The 21684-nt window shown below is 39.8% G+C and overlaps 1 protein-coding gene across 1 annotated transcript in view; it reads left to right on the plus strand.

Annotated features, from left to right (window-relative positions):
• Positions 1 to 3464: 3464 nt before the first annotated feature.
• LOC119523146 (neuroligin-4, X-linked) overlaps positions 3465 to 21684 on the plus strand; it is a 394586-nt gene continuing 376366 nt past the window's right edge. Inside the window, exon 1 of the mRNA XM_037821928.1 lies at positions 3465 to 3528. The gene's annotated coding sequence lies outside the window, so the exon portion shown is untranslated. The remainder of the gene's footprint in view (positions 3529 to 21684) is intronic.

A 21684-nucleotide genomic window follows, 5' to 3' on the forward strand; every position in this document is an offset into this window, starting at 1 on the left:
CTTTTCTTGCATTAAAAAAAGGAAAAAAGAAAACCCTTTTTGAAACAAAATGATTTAACAATGATGAGAGAAGGCGGATGTTAAATCTTGACTTCCAAGCTGTGCAGTGTTCCAAAATACCTTCAGGATTTAATGCTGATTTGAATCAGAGACTAGACTTAAATGAAGTTACTTCACCCAAAGGATGCTCAAACTCCTTTAGCTTCAGGCTTTTACACAGCTCTCCACTTATTCTTGGTCTGTAGGCTCCCCAGAAATATAAGCTCACTTTTTTTTTTACTTCCTTGGAGAATCTGGGCTGTGTAATGTAGTAAAAGCATTTTACATCTTACTGTTAAAGCTCTAGATATAGAAACACTCATTTTACAACTTAACCCACTGCTTAAATTGCACTTCCAGAATTGTGGCGATTAAATCATAACTCCCAGTAGCAATGCCAGTCTAGAACTTAATGAAGGAGAAGGGTCTACTGAGATATTTATCTTTTTATATTGCTTTCTGCCAAAGCAGCTCATGGCATATCTGTTTGGAATTTTGTAAAAAAAAATAAAATAAAATAAAAAAATAAAAACCAAAAACCAAAAAACCCAATAGTATAATGGCAGAGGGAGTTACATAATTCTGTGGATTATTTTTAGCGTAATTTCCATGATGTGAAAAATAACTGAGAAAAGAATTAATTTGATAATGTGTGTCTGGCTTCCTAGTAACACTCTGAGCTTTCTATACAGCAGGATGTGCTTTCCCTGTTTCCATAAAAGCAGAATGTTTTCCTTACCAGCACTCTTGTCTTAACATTTCTTGCCTGACAATGCCTAGCAAAATCTCATGTTTTCATCTCCTATTTTTAGGCTTGGGAGTCACAGATAAGCCCTTAAAAGACCCCGGAAAAATGGAGGGGCCGTTACTCAGGCTGCCAGTTATTGCCAATAGACTTTTTCTACACCATCGGGGAGACCTCAAAATCTGTCTTTTCTCACATGTATGTTAGGACTCTGTCATTCACTCTGCCTGCGATTCTCCAGATACGATGAACTCCTAAAGCATAAGTGTACTTTCTCATCTGTTTATTGCCATGCTGTTTTTTCCCCTGTTCCTCTAAAGCCTGCTTTCTTTCGAATCTAGCCTAATTTCTCTCCGAGCCAGTTGAGTCACGTGCTCATCATCGTAGGGACTGGTGACCCCCATTCCTTTCATGATGTGAAAAAACAATGACTATCACCACCCTCATTGTTTCACAACAAATATTGGAAGATGAACTCCACAGCTGAGAGTGAAGATGTGCCTAAGACAAAAAAAGTGGGTGTTGTGATTAAAAAAATACTCAAACAGGCAAGAAGTATGTAATAACAATTGAACAGAGTCCAGCCAGAATTCCCAAGTATTTTTCTGGTGAACACCTCCCTTCTCTGATTCAGGAGACAAAAGCAGTGGAGCTCCGTGGGGCTGGGGATTAAGAGACCAGGCCAACTTTTTCTTTCTGTGGCCTTTGTCCAGCTTTTTATGCTTTTAGGTGATGAAAGGAACATGCTAGTATGTTAACACCTGCAGAGGGTCCCAGTGAATCTTGTGCACCTTTAAAACTCTCGTATTGCCATCTCCCCAAATGTAATTGCATGCGTTTACCATGGTTATGAGTAGGAGGAATTTTGTATGAAGGAAATTTTGAGTATTAATTTTTAAAAAAAATTTCTCCCATTGCAGACCCCGAACAATATAAAGGAAAGGCACATGCCCCAAAGATTTCATAAATCCTCTGAAAATCCCTGAAGTGGCCAAGATGACAAGGATTTGGGTATCTCAAATCCTTTTCTGTGCCCCATGCTTTTCTCTGCTGTATTCCTCTTTTCTAAATCAGGGTGAATGTGCCCCCTAGATGTTAATATCTTTTCCTAAAATAAGTCCCTAAGTCTTGGCCTGAATTACCACCTCTCTCACGGCCCGCTCATAATTCTTCTTCCATTTCTCCACTTAATTTTTACAGTGAATTTTCTTCTTTGTAGTTTTCAGGGCCGGCCTTTGGAATTTTAACATGCTCTGAAGGTTATTTTTAAGATGTCATTGTTTTTAAGCACCAGGAACAGTTAAGAACCAATTGCCTCTCTGCCCCATGGTTGCATTTTCAGGTGTTAGACACTCTTTAGGGGGCAGGGAAGCTTTAGTGACCTTATTTTCTTTCAGTGGGGATCATCTTCGAGATGTCAATTGCAAGAACAAGTGTCTTGCGGTAACTTAACTTCCTCTCACGAGAGCCACTAGGGCAAAATGTTAAAACTCACCTGATATGGTAAAGCGTGTCGTGATTGTCTGCTTACAGTTGACCACCCAAACCTTACCCCGTGTGAAGGAGCTTGTGTTCTTTCTACACTTTCTCACTGATTATTGAAATATACTGCTGCCCCTTCCATGTATGCACAGAGACAGGTTATCAAAGGAAGAGTGTTTAAAACCTTCATTTTTTCAAACAAATGCAAATTATCAAATGTAGTATTTGACGTCATCTCAATATATGTGTCACTGACAGTTATACTTCTAGGAAATAACTTTTGGGTGCTGGTAAAATGGCTTCCAGGAAGAAGACTGACAAAATTAACAAAATAAAATTAAGAGCTCTCCAAAGCAAACATAACATAAGCAATGTAAAATGACCAGTAACAACTGGGGAAACAGGTGACACTCTAAAACAGTTGGCTATCATGCTTCAAATATATTCATAGTATTAAACACAAAGGAACAAAGACTGAACAGAGAGTTGGGGGGAAACAAAATTAGAAATAAATGTTAACAAGTGAAAAACTCTCTCCTGCATAAACAAAAACAAGCAAATCAAGACAATGATGGGAAGACATATCTTTAACCTTTGAATTGACAGTCATCTAAAGATTGAAAACCCACAGCACACCTTCTGTTGCTGATGGGGCTGAATCTGAGGAGCCCCTAAGGGGGAGGATTTGGTGATGCTGTTCCCCATTTAAAACATTCATAGCCTTTGACCCAGCACTTCTCCTAGGAATGTTTCCTGACAAACAACACAGAGATTTATGTTCAAGGCCATTTGTTTATGGTAGCACTGTATTATAGTCACACAGAAATTGGGAACATAATTAAATGAAAATGATCATTGAATTGACAGAAGTTGGTTAAATGACAGTGATACACACAATGTCACTAGGCAGTCATGAAAAACAGTGCATGTGTGTGTGTATGTGCATGTGATTGTACTAATCCAGACTGTTTCCAGAAGGTTAGAAAAGGATGTCAAATGAGCCCTCCAGGGAAGGGTGGCTCAGAATCTGCTCTCCAAGAAAAGTAAACTCTTTTCTCTATATGTTTTTGTACTATTTGATTTTTTTCCATATGTGCTGTGATTTTCAGTTAAGAAGAGTTCATTAAATATTCTCCAATGCTTTATTCCCCATTAACAGAATGCTGGATTGAAGACCTCACATTCTGTAAAGAAAATCCTGGGCTTCTGGATGGACAGCTGACACCATTTGACAGCAGGTCACAAAAGAATGAACCTATACGGTAAGGACACTCACCTTGCCTGAGCACTTCACTCTCCACCAAAGTACTTTAGAACTAAGTTCTGCTTCAGATGCAACTCACTGTAAGATAAAGATTAATAACGAGTTACTTTCTGGAAAAAGAAAAGATTAACCTTTCCCTGAAGGTATAAAAACATCTTTAAAACAGCTATGTCTTAAGATCCTCAGATATACCGTCTATCTTTTATATAAGAAACACACGTTTTGAGGGCAAGCTTAACATTTCCCATACCCGAGAAGACTTTTATATAATGGTTGATTTAATTACTGCACACATCTTGAATATAGGTGTCCTGGTTATGAAGAATGGATCGTTAATAATAGTAAAAATCTGGATGATAAAACTCATATTAAGTAGCTACTAAGAGAAAATCTGAGATGGTAGATTTTGCAGGCTTCCATCCAGGTTATAAAAATTCTGCCAAGAAGTATGACAAACTTGAAATATTCTCCAAGTGCCAACAATTCTCAGTGCTGCTGCTGAGCAGGCAGGCTGTAATTGCTAAGCTCACAGCTGAGGAACTCATAGAAAAGAAAGTACTTGACATTTATTTAATTGTGCTACAATAAAAAGTGAATAATTGCCAAAGTGAATATTGCAATGATTATTAGATAGTGTGAGTGTAACCATGAGATCTGAATTTGAACTCATTACCTTTGGAATTCAGCAAAGCCCCTTGTTCAGCACGACTTCAGGTAACATAGATATCACATTAGTTGCAGAGCTGCTTTTGCACAATTCCTGAAAGTTGACAGCTTAGCATGGGTGAAATGGAATACTGCTTTCAATACTGAACCAGATTTTCTGGTGGATATTTGGCACTCTTTTGCTGAAGCCTGAGCCTCACCAAACAACACAAATAGTGCTGAGTTTGAAGTCCTCAAATCTAGTCCCATTCTGTGATTAACTAGGGGCAGTGACTTTAGAAAGTAATTACAGGCATACCTCATTTTATTGCACTTTGCTTTATTGTGCTTTGCAGATATTGCATTTTTGACAAGTTGAAGGTTTGTAGCAACCCTGCATTGAGCAATTTTATGGGTGCCATTTTTCCAACAGCATGTGCTCACATTGTGTCTCTCTGTCACATGTTAATGATTCTTGTGATATTTCAAACTTTTTCCTTATTATTATATTTGTTATGTTGATCTATGGTCAGTTATCTTTGATGCCATGATTGTAATTGTTTGGGGGACACCATGAACTGCACCCATATAAGATGGCAAATTTAATCCATAAATTCTGTGTGTGTTCTGACTGCTTCATCATCCTGCTGTTCCCCCATTTGTCTCCCTCTTCTTGGGCCTCCCTGTTCCCTGAGACACAACAATATTGAAATTAGGCAAATTAATAACCCTAAAATAGCCTCTAAGTGTTCAGGTGAAAGAAAGAGTCACACATCTCTCACTTTAAATCAAAAGCTAGAAATGATTAAGCTTAGGAAAGCATGCCAAAAGCCAACATAGGCTGAAAGCTCGGCCCCTTGCTCCAAACAGCCGAGTTGTAAAGGCAAAGGAAAATTCTCAAAGGAAATTAAAAGTGCTCCTCCAGTGAACACATGAATGATAAGATAGTAAAACTGACTTACTGCTGATGTGGAGAAAATTTTAGTGGTCTGGATAAAAGATCGAACCAGTCATAACATTCCTGTAAGCCAAGGCCTAATCTAGAGCAAGGCCCTAACTCTCTTCAATTCTGGGAAAGCTGAGAGAGGTGAGGAAGCTGCAGAAGAAAAGTCTGAAGCTAGCAGAGGTTGGTTCATGAGGTTTAAGGAAAGAAGCCATATCCGTAACGTAAAAGTGCAAGTGCTGATGACAAAGCTGCAGCAAACTATCCAGAAGATCTGGCTAAGATAATTGATGGAGGTGGCTACACTAAATAATAAATTTTCACTCTACATGAAACAGCCTTCTATTTGAAGAAGATGCCATCTATGACTTTTGTAGCTGGACAGAAGTTAATGCCTGGCTTCAAAGCTTCCGAGGACAGCCTGACTCACTTGTCAAGGGCTAAGGCACCTGGTGACTTGAAGTTGAATCCAATGCTTATTTACCATTCAGAAATCCTGGGGCCCTTATTCTACTCTACTCTGTCTGTGCTCTGTAAGTGGAACAACAAAGCCTGGATTACAGCACATGAATATTTTAAGCCCACTGTTGAGACCTACTGCCCAAGAAAAAAGATTCCTTTCAAAATACGACTGCTCATTGACAGTACATCTGGTCACCCAAGAGCTCTGATGGAGATGTACAATGAAATGAATGTTGTTTTCATGCCTGCTAACACATCCATTCTGCAGCCCATGGATCAAGGAGTAATTTCGATGTTCAAGACTTAATCTTTAAGAATTGCATTTTGTGAGTGATTTCTCTGATGGATCCGGCAAAGTAAATTGAAAACCTTCTGGAAAGGACTCACCATTCTAGATGTCATTAAGAGAATTTTTAATTCATGGGAGGAGGTCAAAATGTCAACATTAACAGGAGTTTGGAAGAAGTTGATTGCAACCCTTGGATGACTTTGAGGCATTCAAGATGTCAGTAGAGGAAGTCACTGCAGATGTGTTGAACATAGCAAGAGAACTAGAATTAGAAGTAGAGCCTGAAGATGTGACTGAACTGCTGCAATCTCATGACAAAACTTGAACAGGTGATGAGCTGCTTCTAATAGATGAACAAAGAATGTGGTTTCTTGAGATGGACTCCACTTCTGGTGAAGCTGCTGTGAACATTGTTGAACTGACAACAAAGGACTTAGAATATTTTATAAACTTAGTTGATAAAGGGTTTGAAAGGATTGACTCCAATTTTGAAAGAAGATCTTCTGTGGGTAAAATGCTGCCAAACAGCATCACATGCTACAGAGAAATCTTTCATGAAAGAAGAGTCAACTGATGTAGTAAACTTCATTGCTGTCTTATTTTAGGAAATTGCCACAGTCACCCCAACCTTCAGCAGCCACCACCCTAATCAGTCCGCAGCCATCAATATAGAGATGAGACCCTTTACCAGCAAAAGATTATGACTTGCAGAAGGCTCAGGTGATGGTTAGCATTTTTAGAAATAAAATATTTTTAATTAAGGTATGTACATTTTAAAGACAATGGTATTGCAGACTTAATAGATATAACTCAATCTCTGCCTCTGTCAAATTGCTGTCTTCAGCTCCAATTAAGGTTTATTATTTCCAGAAGACACAATTTTAGACCATGCTGATTGACTCGCCATGAGGCAGAGTTTCCCCTTGACCTAGGTGAGTGTGGAAAACAGAGAAGGGAATAAGACCAAATATAACCAAGAAAACCTACACATGAGTATCCTAACCATGAAACTGTGTGCCTGTAGGAACTCTAGCTTTTTATTGCATCTCTCTCTTAAAACATCTCTGGTCATCTCCAAAGTGTGTGCACCCATCCTTAAATATGCATCCCTATCTCCTCGGCCTGCTCAGCCCAGCATCTGGGTGATGAGCCATGAGCACGTCTATCAGCTCCACATGCTGCCCTCTCGGGCCAGACTGTGGCCCTACTTCTTGGCCCCAATCCTGGGCACACGCCTGCTCCTTCATTTCCCACAGCTCAGCACGTTCTAAGCTGGGTCACTAGATGAATCTTGGCAGTAGGCAGTTGAGAGCAACAATGCAGAAAGAAAGACTTCAAGCAAGTTCCTAGATATTTCTGTTCTGCAATCTCATGCACTGGAATGAGATGCTGTAGGTGCTGTACAAATTCTCCATGACAAAATGGGCCTCGTGGCCACCAAAAGGGGCTTCTCAGATCCCAAAAGCAGGGAAGATGATTAACTGGGAGCCCCACTGCTGCCTGTTGAAATCCATCTCCCTTTTGCATAGATACCCCATTTCCCACAGGTAGTCTCCACCAACAGCTGACTGAGTTTCTTGGGGTGCCATAGCAAAGCAAAGGAAATTGGGGGGATTAAAACAACAGAAATGCATTCTCCCACAGTTCTGGAGGCTGGATGTCTGAAATGAAGGTGGCGGCAGGGCCACACTCCCTCTAAAGTCTGTACAGAAGCATCTGTTCCCTGCCCCTCTCCCGGCTTCTGGTGGTGGCTTGCTGGCAATCCTTAGTGCTCTGTGCCTCAGTTGTCACACAGCCTTCCCTGCTTTTCTGCATGTCTCTGTATCCAATTCCCTCCTCTTATCAGAACACCATCATATTGGATCGGGTTCCACTCTAAACCAGTTTGGTCTCATCTTAACCAACCACGTCTTCAAAGACTGAGGTCACATTTGCAGAACCAGGAATTAGGACTTCAACATATCTTTTGGGAGGATGCAATTCAATCCATAATGGTATCCCGGAGGAAAATGGTTGTAGTTACCAGGAGAAGCAAAAAAGAAGTGGATGGAAAGTTTGAAACAAAGGTGTTGAAACAGCCACACTCCCTCTGAAGTCTTAAATACTGGGGGAGGACACCAGTCCAGGGCTTACTCATCTGTGCTGTCTTCTCTCTGTATCTCTTCTACCAACTCCCCAAGTTTCCTCTCCTACCAGTTGTGTTGGATTAAGACCCATCCTAATCCAGTTTGGCCTCATTTTAGCTTAACTAATTGCACCTGTAAAGACTCTATTTCTAAATAATCTCACACTCTGAGGTTCCAGGTGGATATGAAATTTGGGGGAACACTATTCAACACAGTATCACCACAGAAGACACTGGCAGATTTCAGACCACTCTTTTTCTCCCTTCTAGCTAATGAAGGTTTGAAAAATTATTCAGGCCTGGTTTTGGTGAAAGCATAAGCTAGTTACAAGAGAAGTCTGCCTGTGTCTAACAGATTCATACAACTATTTTGATCCTTTTCAGGACAGAGGAAAGTTGGGTAAACCAGATGAACGTGATATAAATATTTTTTAAAAAAGTAATTTGAGGTATAAAATAATCACTGGTTGAGAGCTAAAAAGAAAGTCAGAGCCTCATGCATGTCACAACCTGATTTATCATTTTTCTTCACTTTTTTGTTTTCTTTCTTTTTTCTGATTTTACTTGTAACCCATCACAAATACGTATAGGGAGGTCAAAAACTAAAACCTGTTCTCTGTGATGCCAGGACTAGACTCACATTAGACTGACCTAGAGAGCTGTTATGAAATGTCAGTGCCCACATCCAGTTGGAAGAGTCTCGATTCACCTGGCTGTAGGTGGGATATGGGCATCAGCGGTTTTAAAAATGTTCCAAGTGATTCTAGCATGCAGCTGGGATGTACAAGAACTGCAGGAACTGGGAGGACACTCAGTGTGACTAGTAGAAAGCTCTGTGTCCTCGATGCCTGCACTTATGTCCACTCGGGCTGCAGCACGGAACGTATCAGGTCAGGTCATTGATCCATTCTGGAAAATTGGCTTGATTTTTCTGTGCCCCTGAATGCATGAGTCCCACATCCAGTAGGGGATATTTCTATAAAAATGGCGGTTGTTTTGCATGATTGACATGGCAATTTTAACTGTTTAAGTGATCAAATTTATAACAGAATTGCCAACAGAAATGCATATGTTTTATAGAAAATATTTTCCGAATATTATCACTGCTTAAGTAGCTATGCAACAATTTTGACCAAAAAAAAAAAATTAAAAAGGCAGAACTTATGTAATAGGAGCTAGGTAATTTACGTCTATTATTTCATTACGTCTTCAAGACAACTTAATTGGGTAGATGTGGTCAACTAAGCTTTCTTTCTTCCTCATGTAAGGCGTAGTTATCTTTGGCATTTGGATGAGATTTTTGCATGTGATTTATATAGTAAATGAATAGTTTCTGTGATCTGTTTGAGTTTCAATCCATTGGAAAATAAACTGGTTTAAACACAAAAAAATACATATTTAGGAATTTGGTGGTTTTTAAAATTTTTAATTAAAAATATAATTTGAGGTGAAGTTCATATTTACATAAAATTCACCATTTTAAAGTGAAGAATTCAGTTGAATTTAGTAGATTCACAATGGTGTGCAACCACCACCTCTATCTAGTTCCAAAACATTTTCATTACCTCAAAAAAACACTCTGGACTCATTAAATAGTTAATCCCCATTTCCCCTTCCCCATCCCCTGGCAATCAAGCCAATATTCACCAATCTACTTTCTGTCTCTAAGGATTTGCCTATTCGGTACATTTCACACAAATGGAATCAGACAGTATGTGCACTTTGGGGTCTGCCTTCTTTGACTCAGCAAAATATTTTCAAGGTTACCTCAAATAGTAGCATGAAATAGTACTTCAGGCCTACGAGAATTTTTGACTAATGTAGATATACTTTTAGATTCATACAACTGCACCAAAAAGGAAAGAAAAGAAATCCAGCAAGCGAATGTAAATAAATAGGAAAGAATGTCTAGATCAGTGCCATCTAATAGAAATATATTGCAAGACTATTTTGTCAATTCTAATATGCTGGAAGCCACATTAAAATAAAAAGAAATGGGTGAAATCAATTTTGAGGATGTATTTTATACAAACCAACATATCAAAAATATCATACTTTCAAAATGTGATCAATAGAAAATTATTAATGACATACTCTACGTTCTTTTTCTGCCTTTGTCTTTAAAATTTAGTATTTATTTTACACATCCCAATTTGGACTCACTGCATTTCAAGTGCTCACAGTTACGTGTTGCCAGTGGCTACTGTATTGGGAAGCAAGGTCTAAATCAATGTTTTTCTCCAGGCAATGACCTACGAAGGTATCATCGATTTCTTAGCATCATAAGACACCAGCAATGGATGATACCTTAACGCTTGTCAAGTCCAAACATTCCTTTTATTGGTGATTCTCAGAGAGTTTAACCAGCTTGTCGAAGGTCACAAAATTAATGGGAAAACCAGAACTAGAAATGAAGTCTCAGTGCTGAGGTGAAGCCTTTCCTGCTTTGAAATATATATATATTTTAAATTTAATTATCATGTATTTTCCATACTACTGGTGTCCTAGAATCATATCTTTCTTCATGATTATCAGTCAGATTGGGCATACCCCCTGTGTCCCATCCCTGGTTTCATACCCTGTATGTCTCATAGGTGGGACCTATGAGTTGCTTATAGGCAAATTTATATATAAATTTATATAAATCCTAGTACTTTCCATTGCATTTATAGTCTTTGTGCTAAAGTATATCCTTTTGTAATTCCTTTTTAAAGGATCTTTGGGTAAAATATTTCCAGAGTGGAAATGCCTCCATGAGAACATCTCATCAGAATCATCTCCCACAGCTGGGTGGGGCACATTCCAAGCAAATCCAACCAGCACCAAAACGTCTGCCCCACACAAGACCACAAAGATAATGGCATTTGGGGGACACAATACATTCAAACTGGCACATTCCACCCCCTGGAACCCAAAATGACATTATCTTTCCAAATACAAAATACATTCATTTCATCACAATATCACAAAAATTTAAATCATTTCAGTAACAAAAGTTAAGTACAAAATCCCATCAAAATCAATTTAGGCGTGGTCAGTTCTAAGGCATAATTCCCCTCTAGCTGTGGATTTGTGAACCTAGAACAAGTTATGTGCTTCCAATATACAAAGGAGAGACATTCATAGGATGAACATTTCCATTGCCATAAGGAGAAACAGTAAGAAAAACAGGGTTAACAGGAGCAAAACAGTTCCTAAAACCCGCAGGACAAACTCCATTAGATTTCAAAGTCTGAGAGTCACTAACAAAACAACGTTGCATCCTTGGGGCTTGAGAGAGCGGGAGTCTAACCCTTCCTAAGGGCCTTTCTGGCAGCCCTTTCCTCTCCAAATGCTTAGGTGAGCGCTCCAACATTTCCACACATTGGGGAGACCACCTTCTCGGCCCCACCCTCCTCAAACATCGGGGCAGCTCCCGGATTCCCTTCCATCTCCCGGGCACACGCTCAACCCCTTCAGAACAGTGGGGTGGCAGCCAGGCTCTCCCCAATTCCCTGGGAATGTGCTCCACCCTCTTTGGGACCTCGGGTGGCAAAACTCTTCCAGAGCATCGAGGTGGAATGCCCGCCCTCGACCTCCAGGGCAAACTCACCCTTTCCATGCATGTGGGCTGCTCCACTCTCCCAGCCCGAGACCTCTTGACTCCAGACCTCAACCTCCATGGCTCTGTCTTTGAAGAGATTTTTCCTTTAATTTTTTCCTTGTCTGTCTCCTCCAGTCCAGACTGGCAATGGCTCTGTCTATAAAGATCTCGCAAAAATTCTGTTGGCTTTGCATGAAGCATACAGGGGTCAAAACCATCAGACAATAGGACTTTCCAAAAATCCTTTCTGGATAATTCCATCTCCAATCTTGGCTTGTACTGAAATGGTGGCTGGGTTCCATGTTTGGTAACATCCTCACGTTGGGCTGTAGCTTCAGGGATTCCACCCACTGGAAGCCCATAATTTTCCAAGCCATCAACTTCTGGTTTCTTTGAACCAAAGAGTTCAGTTCTAAGCTTATCTCTCTCTGCTCGCATTTTACTATAAGCTACAAGGACAAGCCAAGATACATCCTCCACACGTAGTCTGGAGATCTCCTCAGCTAAATATTCCAGGTTGTTGCTTCCAGATTCTTCCTTCCATCTGACACCAGGACTCAATTTTGCCAAATTCTCTGCCACTTTAAAACAAGGATCACCTTTCTTCCAGTTTACAACAACACATTCATCATTTCTGCTCAGGGCCTCATCAGAAGTATCTTTAGAGTCCATATTTCCATAAACAGTCTCTTTAAAGCAGTTTTGGCCTTTTCTATCAAGCTCCTCACAACTCTTCCAGAAACTCCCCATTATCCATTTAAAAAGCCTTTCCAACATGTTTGGTATTTGCAAACTCAGCAGCAAAAGCACCCCACTTCTCTGGTACCAAAATCTGTGCTAGTTTGCTAATGCTGCAGAATGCAAAACACCAGAGATGGATAGGCTTTTATAAAATGGGGGTTTATTTCACTACACAGTTACAGTCTTAAGGCCACAAAACGTCCAAGGTAACACATCAGTAATTGAGTACCTTCACTGGAGATGGCCAATGGCATCCGGAAAACCTCTGTTAGCTGGGAAGGCACATGGCTGGCATCTGCTCCAAAGTTCTGGTTTCAAAATGGCTTTCTCCCGGGACATTCCTCTCTAGCAAGCTTGCTCTTCTTCAAAATGTCACTCACAGCTGCACTCCCTTTTCTCCCCCCAAGTTAGCTCATTTATATAGCTCCACCGATAAGGGCCCACCCTGAATGGGCGGGGCCATGCCTCCATGAGAACATCTCATCAGAATCATCTCCCACAGCTGGGTGGGGCACATTCCAAGCAAATCCAACCAGCACCAGAACGTCTGCCCCACACAAGACCACAAAGATAATGGCATTTGGGGGACACAATACATTCAAACTGGCACAAGGGCCTTTAAATCTATACAACACTGATATTCTAATGCAATTGCATATGTACTAGTTATTTCTTGCTGTGTAACAAATTAACCCATCAGACATTGATTATGTCACAGTTTCTGGAGGCCAAAGTTCTGGCTTAGCTGAGTCTTCTACTCAGGTTTTCACCTCTGCAATCAAGATGTTGGCCAGTTGTGTTCTCATCTGGTGAAGATTCTGCTTCCAATCTCAGTCAGGTTGCTAGCAGAATTAATTCACTTGTGGCTGTAGGACTGAGAGCACTGGCTTCTTGCTGCCTGGCATTTAGAGGCCACTCTCATATCTTAAAGACCATCCTCAGCTTCTTGCAAGGGGGGCATCCCAATATGACCACCTTCTTCAACATCAGCAAGAGCGAGTCTGCTAGCAAGACAGAATTTTACATGGCATGACAAAAACATAGACGTGACATCCCATGACCCTGGCACACCCAAGAGGAGGGGTGTGTATAGCATTTGAATCCCAAAATCATGGGTCATTGAGGGACCATGTTTAAAGCCTGCCCACCACAAGGGCAGGCCAAATAGTCTTCTCTGATATGAACACTTGATTTATCAAGCCCACAAGGAGGTTCTCTCAGGAAGGGTCCAGTCCCTCTTCTAAGAACTTCCATCCGATTAAGCCAACCCACCTAAAATAATCTCTCTTTTGATTAACTCAGAATCAACTAATTTGGTCCCTTAATTACCTCTGCAAAATTCCTTCACCTTTTCCATGTTCTATGGGTTAGAAGCAAGTCACAAGTCCCATCCACACTTAAAGGGAAGGATTCCATAAAGGCCTAAACACCAGGTGGTGGGAATCATTGGGGTCACCTAAGAGAGATATTATCTATCCCAATATACCTGAAATGTTGATGCAAAATATAGCATTCCAAAGACAGCCATCTACAAAGCAAGAGTTAATAAAATAAATAAAGGCATTTTTAGACATAAGTAACTCTGGAAATATTTTACCCAAAGATCCTTTAAAAAGGAATTACAAAAGGATATACTTTAGCACAAAGACTATAAATGCAATGGAAAGTACTAGGATTTAAGGTACAAAATAAGTAAAGACTACAATAAACCATGTCAGTAAATCAATACATAAGCACTGATTCTAAAAATAACTTTAAATATAATATTAATTTTTTGTATTAAAGAGTTCACTGGTGGGCTTTTTGGTAGGAATTGAATGTTTTTAAATAAAATTTAATTTCTAAAAATTTGCACTGGAGCAGAAATGCTGAACAATATTAATAAGTATTTGGTTATGGAAGAAGAGTTTGCCCAATTTGGGTATATTAACTTCCATGTCTCATTCAGAAAGGCAATTATGAAACTTAAGAGCATTAAAGTTGGTGAGAAAATTATAAATCTGAATACTTAGAAGAGCAAGTAGGGAAAACAAGGAAAGTTTGCCAAAAATAAGTAAAATCATCAGAGGTCAGGAAAGGAGAGAAGAAAGAAGCAACATAAGGGGCAGAATGAAAAATGGAAAATACAAAGTGAGAGAGCAGAAATAATGACCAATTATACCTGTAATCACAATACATATCAAAGATTAAACTTGCCCATTGGAAAACAGACTCCCAGGTTGTGTCTTAGCTTGCAAGTCCTGCCATGGCAAATACCACACAATGGGTTGGCTCAGGGGCCATGTATTTATTGTCTAATGACTAGAAGTCCAAACTGAAGGTGTTGGCAAGGCTGTGCTTTCTCCAAATTCTATTGTATTTGGTGCAATTGATCCTCCATCACATGGCAATCTCTCTTCTGATTGCTCCTCTGGTTTCTGCTGAATTCTGGCTTCTTTGTGTAGCTTTTACTGCATCCAAATTTCTCTCCATATGAGGCTTTTGGTAATATGGAATATGACCCAGCCAGATTTAATATGGCCACGCCTTAACCTAATAACATCTTCCAAAGGTCCTATTTATAAATGGGGTCACACCTAACAGAAATATGGAAGAACATGTCTTTTGTGGGGCACATGATTCAATCTCCAATAGTCTGGGTTAAAAATAAATATTTATAATATAATCAAGCTCTATACTATTTAGTAGAGACATTTCTATAACAAAATGATGAAAAGAGTTTAAGAATAGCAATGAAAATTACAGACCAAGCAAAAAAAAACAAATGAAGCTGGCATGCGATTGCATTTAAGCCACATGTAAGTAATAGAAGTGAGAGATATCACATCTTGAGAAAGTTATCCCACACAAAATATATAACAATCATAAACTTGTATTTAAGGCTAACAGCAGAGACTTGATAAACATAAAGCCTGAAATGAAAGAATTACCCTAGGACATTTTGAAAAACCCATCTAAGGTGGGAGAATGTAACACACCTCTGGAAGAACTGACAAAAGAAACAGACAAAAAAAACCAGGTTAAATATTTAGAGTATGGGAAACAAAAATGCTTGATCTACTTGATATAAGAAGAGAGAAATATACATCCTGAAGAAAGACATCATGCACTATTTTGCAATTCAGCTGCTTCATTTACAGTAACTGACTTGTGCTGCAAAGGAAATCTCAAAATTCCAAGGAGCCCAAATCATTCAATTTTCCCCTCTGCACCATGGATAACTGTGGGTGATGACTCTGATTGGATAACTTCCATGGAGGTGTTGGCCCGCCCATTCAGGGTGGGTCTGAATTAAATCACTGAAGCACTATATAAGCTCAGACAGAAGGAGCAAGGAGCTACAGCCAAGAGGGACACTTTGAAGAAAGCACAGGAGCTGCCAATGAGAGACATTTTGAAGACGGCCGTGGAAAGCAAACTCTTGCTCCGGAGAAGCCAAGAGAGGACAAATACCCCAAGTGCAACTAAGAGTGACATTTTTGAGGAACTGCAGCCTAGAGAGGAACATCCTGGGAGAAAGCCATTTTGAAACCAGAACTTTGGAGCAGACGCCAGCCACATGCCTTCCCAGCTAACAGAGGTTTTCCGGACACCATTGGCCATCCTTCTGTGAAGGTACCCAATTGTTGATGCATTACCTTGGACACTTTATGGCCTTAACACTGTAACTGTGTAACCAAATAAACCCGCTTTTATAAAAGCCGATCCATCACTGGTGTTTTGCATTCCAGCAGCATTAGCAAACTAGAACACCACGTAAGCTGACATATTCACAGGTTCCAGAGATTTGGACATGGAACCCTTTGGGGGCAGGATTCTGCCTACCACGTTCATTTTGGGGTTCCTAAGCAGCTGTTGTAGTGGCAAAAGTGGAGGTGAAGAAAATGTCTATTTGCTCTTCATGGAATACAAAATTCCCAAGTCACAGACCTATAACACATGCTTAATCACAAATTCTGATTTTCCACGGATCAGATACTATTTTTTTAAAACATGATTACCAACACCGAGTTAAATGTGGCATAGTTAAGCATGTGTTATAGGTTTCTCTGGGCTCTGGACAATGAAATCATAAGGGGGAACAGGGCTGGAATATATATTCATTTTCTTCTGTGATGTGACCACTTTCTCTTTATAGCTGTGTTTCTAACTTGTTTACATTTAGAATCTTTCATTCATAAAAGAAGCATTAGTGGCTCAGAAACATCTTGAATTGCACTTAAACATCGCCCATAATTGTAAAGAAGCCATATGATATCTGAAAATGTATTGATTTATAGTCTCCCTCAAGTCTCTGGGAAGGAGAAGAAGGAACAAAAAATGTCATACAGAAAAGTAAAAATATGGTGAGATAACTCAATCTGATTTTTATGTTGAAGTTTCAAAATTTCAGGGGCAGGTTTTAAAAAAATCTAAAGTGACAATGGAGTTGTAGTGCTTTTGTTGGAATAACAGATCTAAATAACTGGCAAGGAGGAAAAAATGCCCTTGACTGTGTCAACAAAACTATTGTTAAGGGAGTCAATAAAAATGTATATGTATATAATGTGTATCAATATTTTGTTAATGCCTTTCTTTTTTTCACTGTAAGTTTTTTTTATCATTTGCCTTATTTTTTATGCAATTTTAATGAGATATATTCACATACTGTTCTAGTTTGCTAATGCTGCCAGAATGCAAAACACCAGTGATGGATTGGCTTTTATAAACGGGGTTTATTTGGTTACACAGTTACAGTGTTAAGGCCATAAAGTGTCCAAGGTAACACATCAGCAATCGGGTACCTTCACTGGAGGATGGCCAATGGTGTCCGGAAAACCTCTGTTAGCTGGGAAGGCACGTGGCTGGCGTCTGCTCCAAGTTCTGGTTTCAAAATGGCTTTCTCCCAGGACGTTCCTCTCTAGGCTACAGTTCCTCAGAAATGTCACTCTTAGTTTCACTTGGGGTATTTGTCCTCTCTTAGCTTCTCCAGAGCAAAAGTCTGCTTTCAATGGGCCGTCTTCAAAGTGTCTCCCGTCTGCAGCTCCTGTGCTTTCTTCAAGTGTCCCTATTGGTTGTAGTAGTTTACTCCTTCTGTCTGATCTTATATAGTGCTCCAGTAATTTAATTCAGACCCACCCTGAATGGGTGGGCCCACACCTCCATGGAAATTATCCAATCAGAGTCATCACCCACAGTTGGGTGGGGCACATCTCCATGGAAACACTCAAAGAATTACAATCTAATTAACACTGATACGTCTGCCCACACAAGATTACATCAAAGATAATGGTGTTTGGGGGGACACAACACATCCAAACTGGTACACATACCATACAATCATCTAAAGTGTGCAATCAGTCATTCACAGTATCATCATACAGTTATGCATTCATCACCACAATTTTTTGAACATTTTCATTACTCCAAAAAGTAAAAATAAACATATGAATAAAAATAAAAGTAAAAAGGAACACCCAAACATCTCATACTCCTTCCCCCCCATTATTGGTTTATTTCTTGTCCCCCTTTTTTCTAATCATCTGTCCATACACTGGATAAAGGGAGTGTGAGCCACAAGGTTTTCACAATCACACAGTCACACCATATAAGCTACATAGTTACACAATCATCTTCAAGAATCAAGGCTACTGGATTGCAATTGAGCAGTTTCAGGTATTTCCTTCTAGCTATTCCAATACACTAAAAACTAAAAAGGGATATCTATGTAACATATACGAATAACCTCTAGAATGACCTCTTGACTCCATTTGAAATCTCTCAGCCACTGAAACTTTATTTTGTTTCATTTCTCTTCCCACTTTTGGTCAGGCAGATTTTCTCAATCCCATGATGCTGGGTCAAGGTTCATCCCAGGAAGTTATATCCTGCATTGACAGGGAGATTTACACCCTTGGGAGTCAGGTCCCACGTAGTGGGGAGAGCAGTGAGTTCAACTGCTGAGTGGACTTAGAGAGAGACATCTGAGCAACAAAGAGGTTCTCTGCGGGAGACTCTTAGGCACAATTATAAGTAGGCTTAGCCTCTCCTTTGCAGCAACAAGCTTCATAAGAGCAAGCCCCAGGATCGAAGGCTTGGACTACTACAATGGTAGTCCCTAATGCTTGCAAGAATATCAGGAATTCCCCAGGTGAGGAAATTTAATATTTCCACATTTTTCCCCAGTCCATCAGAGGGCTTTGCAAATACTTTTTAATTCTCTGCCCAAATTACTCTGGGATGTATTGGGGTTTCTCACTAACCTGTACAGACCAACCAGATCTCACCCCCTATTCAAGGTTCCATGTAATTATGGTGTTTGAATAAACTGACCATACAATTAAAATTATATAGCATGCCACAGAAAATATAGATTTTGCACCAAATAAACATCTTTTCCTTTTGTCTCACACAGAAGTTTAGGTTTTAGAACACAGTCAATGTCATTCTTTTCCCTTTAGTCTGGTTTACCTTAGTTATAATCAAGTCCATTTCATGTATATCTCTAATTGAAGTCTGATCTGTTTTTCAGACTCTTTAACATTTGCCATATGGGGTAATGCTGACATTCACAGCTGCTGAACTCTGGCTCTGAGTCTCAGGTGTCAGACAGATACCCGAAGTTCCAGGAACAGACCAGGTTATACACAAAGAGCTCAGCATCTCAGAATTTAGAAACAACCATTACAACTCATGAATAGATGTGACTTCTGTAAGAGCTTACAATCTAGGAACCTTTACCATAAGCCTTCCTCTGATAATCTGTGCTCTCAGATTCAATTCTCAGAGTGTGCACATTATAGTTAGTCCATATTAGTGATGCATCCTTCTTTTTAATACCTTGAGTAATAAAATAGATAAATTTGTAAAATAAAGCCAATTCCTGATTTTATTTTCTTAAAATTGAAGCTCAACTTAACTCTTCAAACAGTTGCTTGAAACTTAAAACTATGAATTGATTGCTGTCATCCCTGAGTGTACCATCTCTTGTCTGAGGAAATGGCTTCACTGTGGGGAACTCAACAAGGAGAAGAAAGGTCGAGAAAAGTAGCCTCCATAAATACTCTTGCTGCATGTTCTTTGAGGGTATAATTTTGTATAACAATGTAATAATCACATTAAAATTACCACCTTCCCATATAGCCTATTTGTTATAATAAAAGGAACTATGAAAATTCAATTAAACGTAGAAAAGTATTAACCTGAGCATGTTGAATTTTAAATGAGAAACAATTAAAGAGAAAACAACATTCATTTAATTAATTTCTCTGAAATAAAATTATCTTCTGAATCCATTTGGCACTTCTTAAAAACATTACTGTTTCCCTCTCTCCTTCCTCCATCCAAATATAAATTTGGAGAGTTATTTGGGGAATAGATGTTGTTCTAAGCATTTAATAGCTAACAAGAATAGGTCAATTTAAAGTTGATAATTGGAAAGATGTTGGGTGATAATTAGAATCGTGGAGTTCATGTACATTAAGTTACTTCCCTTTGTAACTAGAGAATATAACCTGGATGTCAGCCATCAGCATGCCCCCGAATTTTCCTATCTGTTGATTTCTCCTTCAATAAGCCCATTGCTGGATCATGCTTCCATCCCATATTCTGTTTTGTGGCTCAAAACCATCCCCAGGGACTCCAGGATGCTTGTGACCTCTTGGTTGATCAGCATTTCAGGCTGTAGCTGAAACTACCTATGGTTTCCTCCTACTCCAAATGTCATGCTGGTCACACTGAACTCCACTGCACAATGTCCCCTCCCAAGGCTGTGGAATAAAGCAGGCATGCTTAAGGTTGGGGCTTTGAGGAGGGATTTAGGCAAGAAAGCAGAAGCAGTTACTTTAAAATAAGTATCAGAAGCTCCAGTCCTAAGAATCATTGGCCGTTCCCAGGCAGGGTAATTTCCTGTTGACCATGTCCTGTGAAGATGCCTCCCTCCTTCTGCTGTGGGAAAGTCTCCTCCACTCCCTCCTCCTATGGTGGGAAACCCTTCTCTGCTCCACCAGCACATCTTCAGGCTGGGTCCCCACCCTCATCCCTGACGTTTCTTTTCTCCAACTGTACTAGTTTCTTAGGGCTGCCATAACAAATTACCACAAACTAAGTGGCTTAAAACAACAGAAATATTGTCTCAGCATTATGGAGACTGGAAATCCAAAATCCAGGTCTTTTCAGGGCTGTTCTGCCTCTGGAAACTCTAGGGAAGAAACCTGCCTTGCCTCTCTCTCACCTTTTGATGGCTGCCAGCAATCCTTGGTGTTCCTTGGCTTGCTGCTACATCACTGTCATATCTGCCTTCTTCCTGGGTCTGTTGCTCTCCTCTTCCTATAAGGACAGCGGTCTTTAGATTTAGGGCCCACCCAATGAATTTATCTTAACCTGATTATACCTGCCAAGACCTTCTTTCCACTTGCATGTAGCAGGAGTTAGGGCTTCAACATACCTTTTCTGAGGACATAAAATGAGTGTACACCATCAACCTTCTCCCCTCTCTCTAGACCTGTCCCTGAAACCCCAGATACTTCTCCACAATGCAGGACAGTTAGCATTCTTTTATTTGAACTCTTTCTCTACAGAGCAGACGTAGGAAGTTCCCCTTCACACCCAAGGGGCATTTCAAGGTGTTTTCCTAAACCAGGAGTCAGCAAGTGTTTTCTGAAAAGGACCAGATAGTAAATATCTTCAACTTTGTGGGACATCCAGGCCATCTCATCTACTCAGCTCTGCCCATGTAGCATTGATGCAGCTATAGACAGTTCTTGAATGAATGGGTGTGGCTGGGCACCAACGGAACTTCACTGATGGACACTGAGGTTTAAATTTCATATAATTTTCATGTTCCAATAAATATTCTTCTTCTTTTATTCCTTTCTTTTTCAACCTTTAATATGTAAAATCCATTCCTACCTTGTGGGCCATGGTGAAGCAAGTGGTGCTCAGCTTTGACTGACGGGCTGCACGTTTTCCAAACCCAGATGTAAAGAAAGAGTTTCTCCTTGGCTATGACTCTTGACACTCACCTAGTGTGTGGAAATCACTGCAGGCAGTTATTTATTTCTTAAAACAAAATTAAAATTTTTTTCTACTGCAAGAGGAACATGAATAGTTTACGGACAGAAATCTGGGATTAAAATTAGAAAACCTGTACACCCAAGTACAAAGTTCTTCATGTCAAGTGACAGTATAAAAACAATTCCTCTCTTGCCCAGTGATGCATATTTTTTGAGTGGAACCAATGAAGGAATGTGGAGAGAAAGGAGTATTTGTAGTTTGTAATGCTTACTACAGATGCAAATTGTATCAAAGAGTACTTATGTGGCTAGGATTTGATCCTCAAACAAGGAAACATGCTACTTCTGAGCATTGCAACAAGCACACCTAGGA

Source organism: Choloepus didactylus, chromosome X (genome assembly GCF_015220235.1).
Source record: "Choloepus didactylus isolate mChoDid1 chromosome X, mChoDid1.pri, whole genome shotgun sequence".
In the NCBI taxonomy this organism is placed as follows: domain Eukaryota; kingdom Metazoa; phylum Chordata; class Mammalia; order Pilosa; family Megalonychidae; genus Choloepus; species Choloepus didactylus.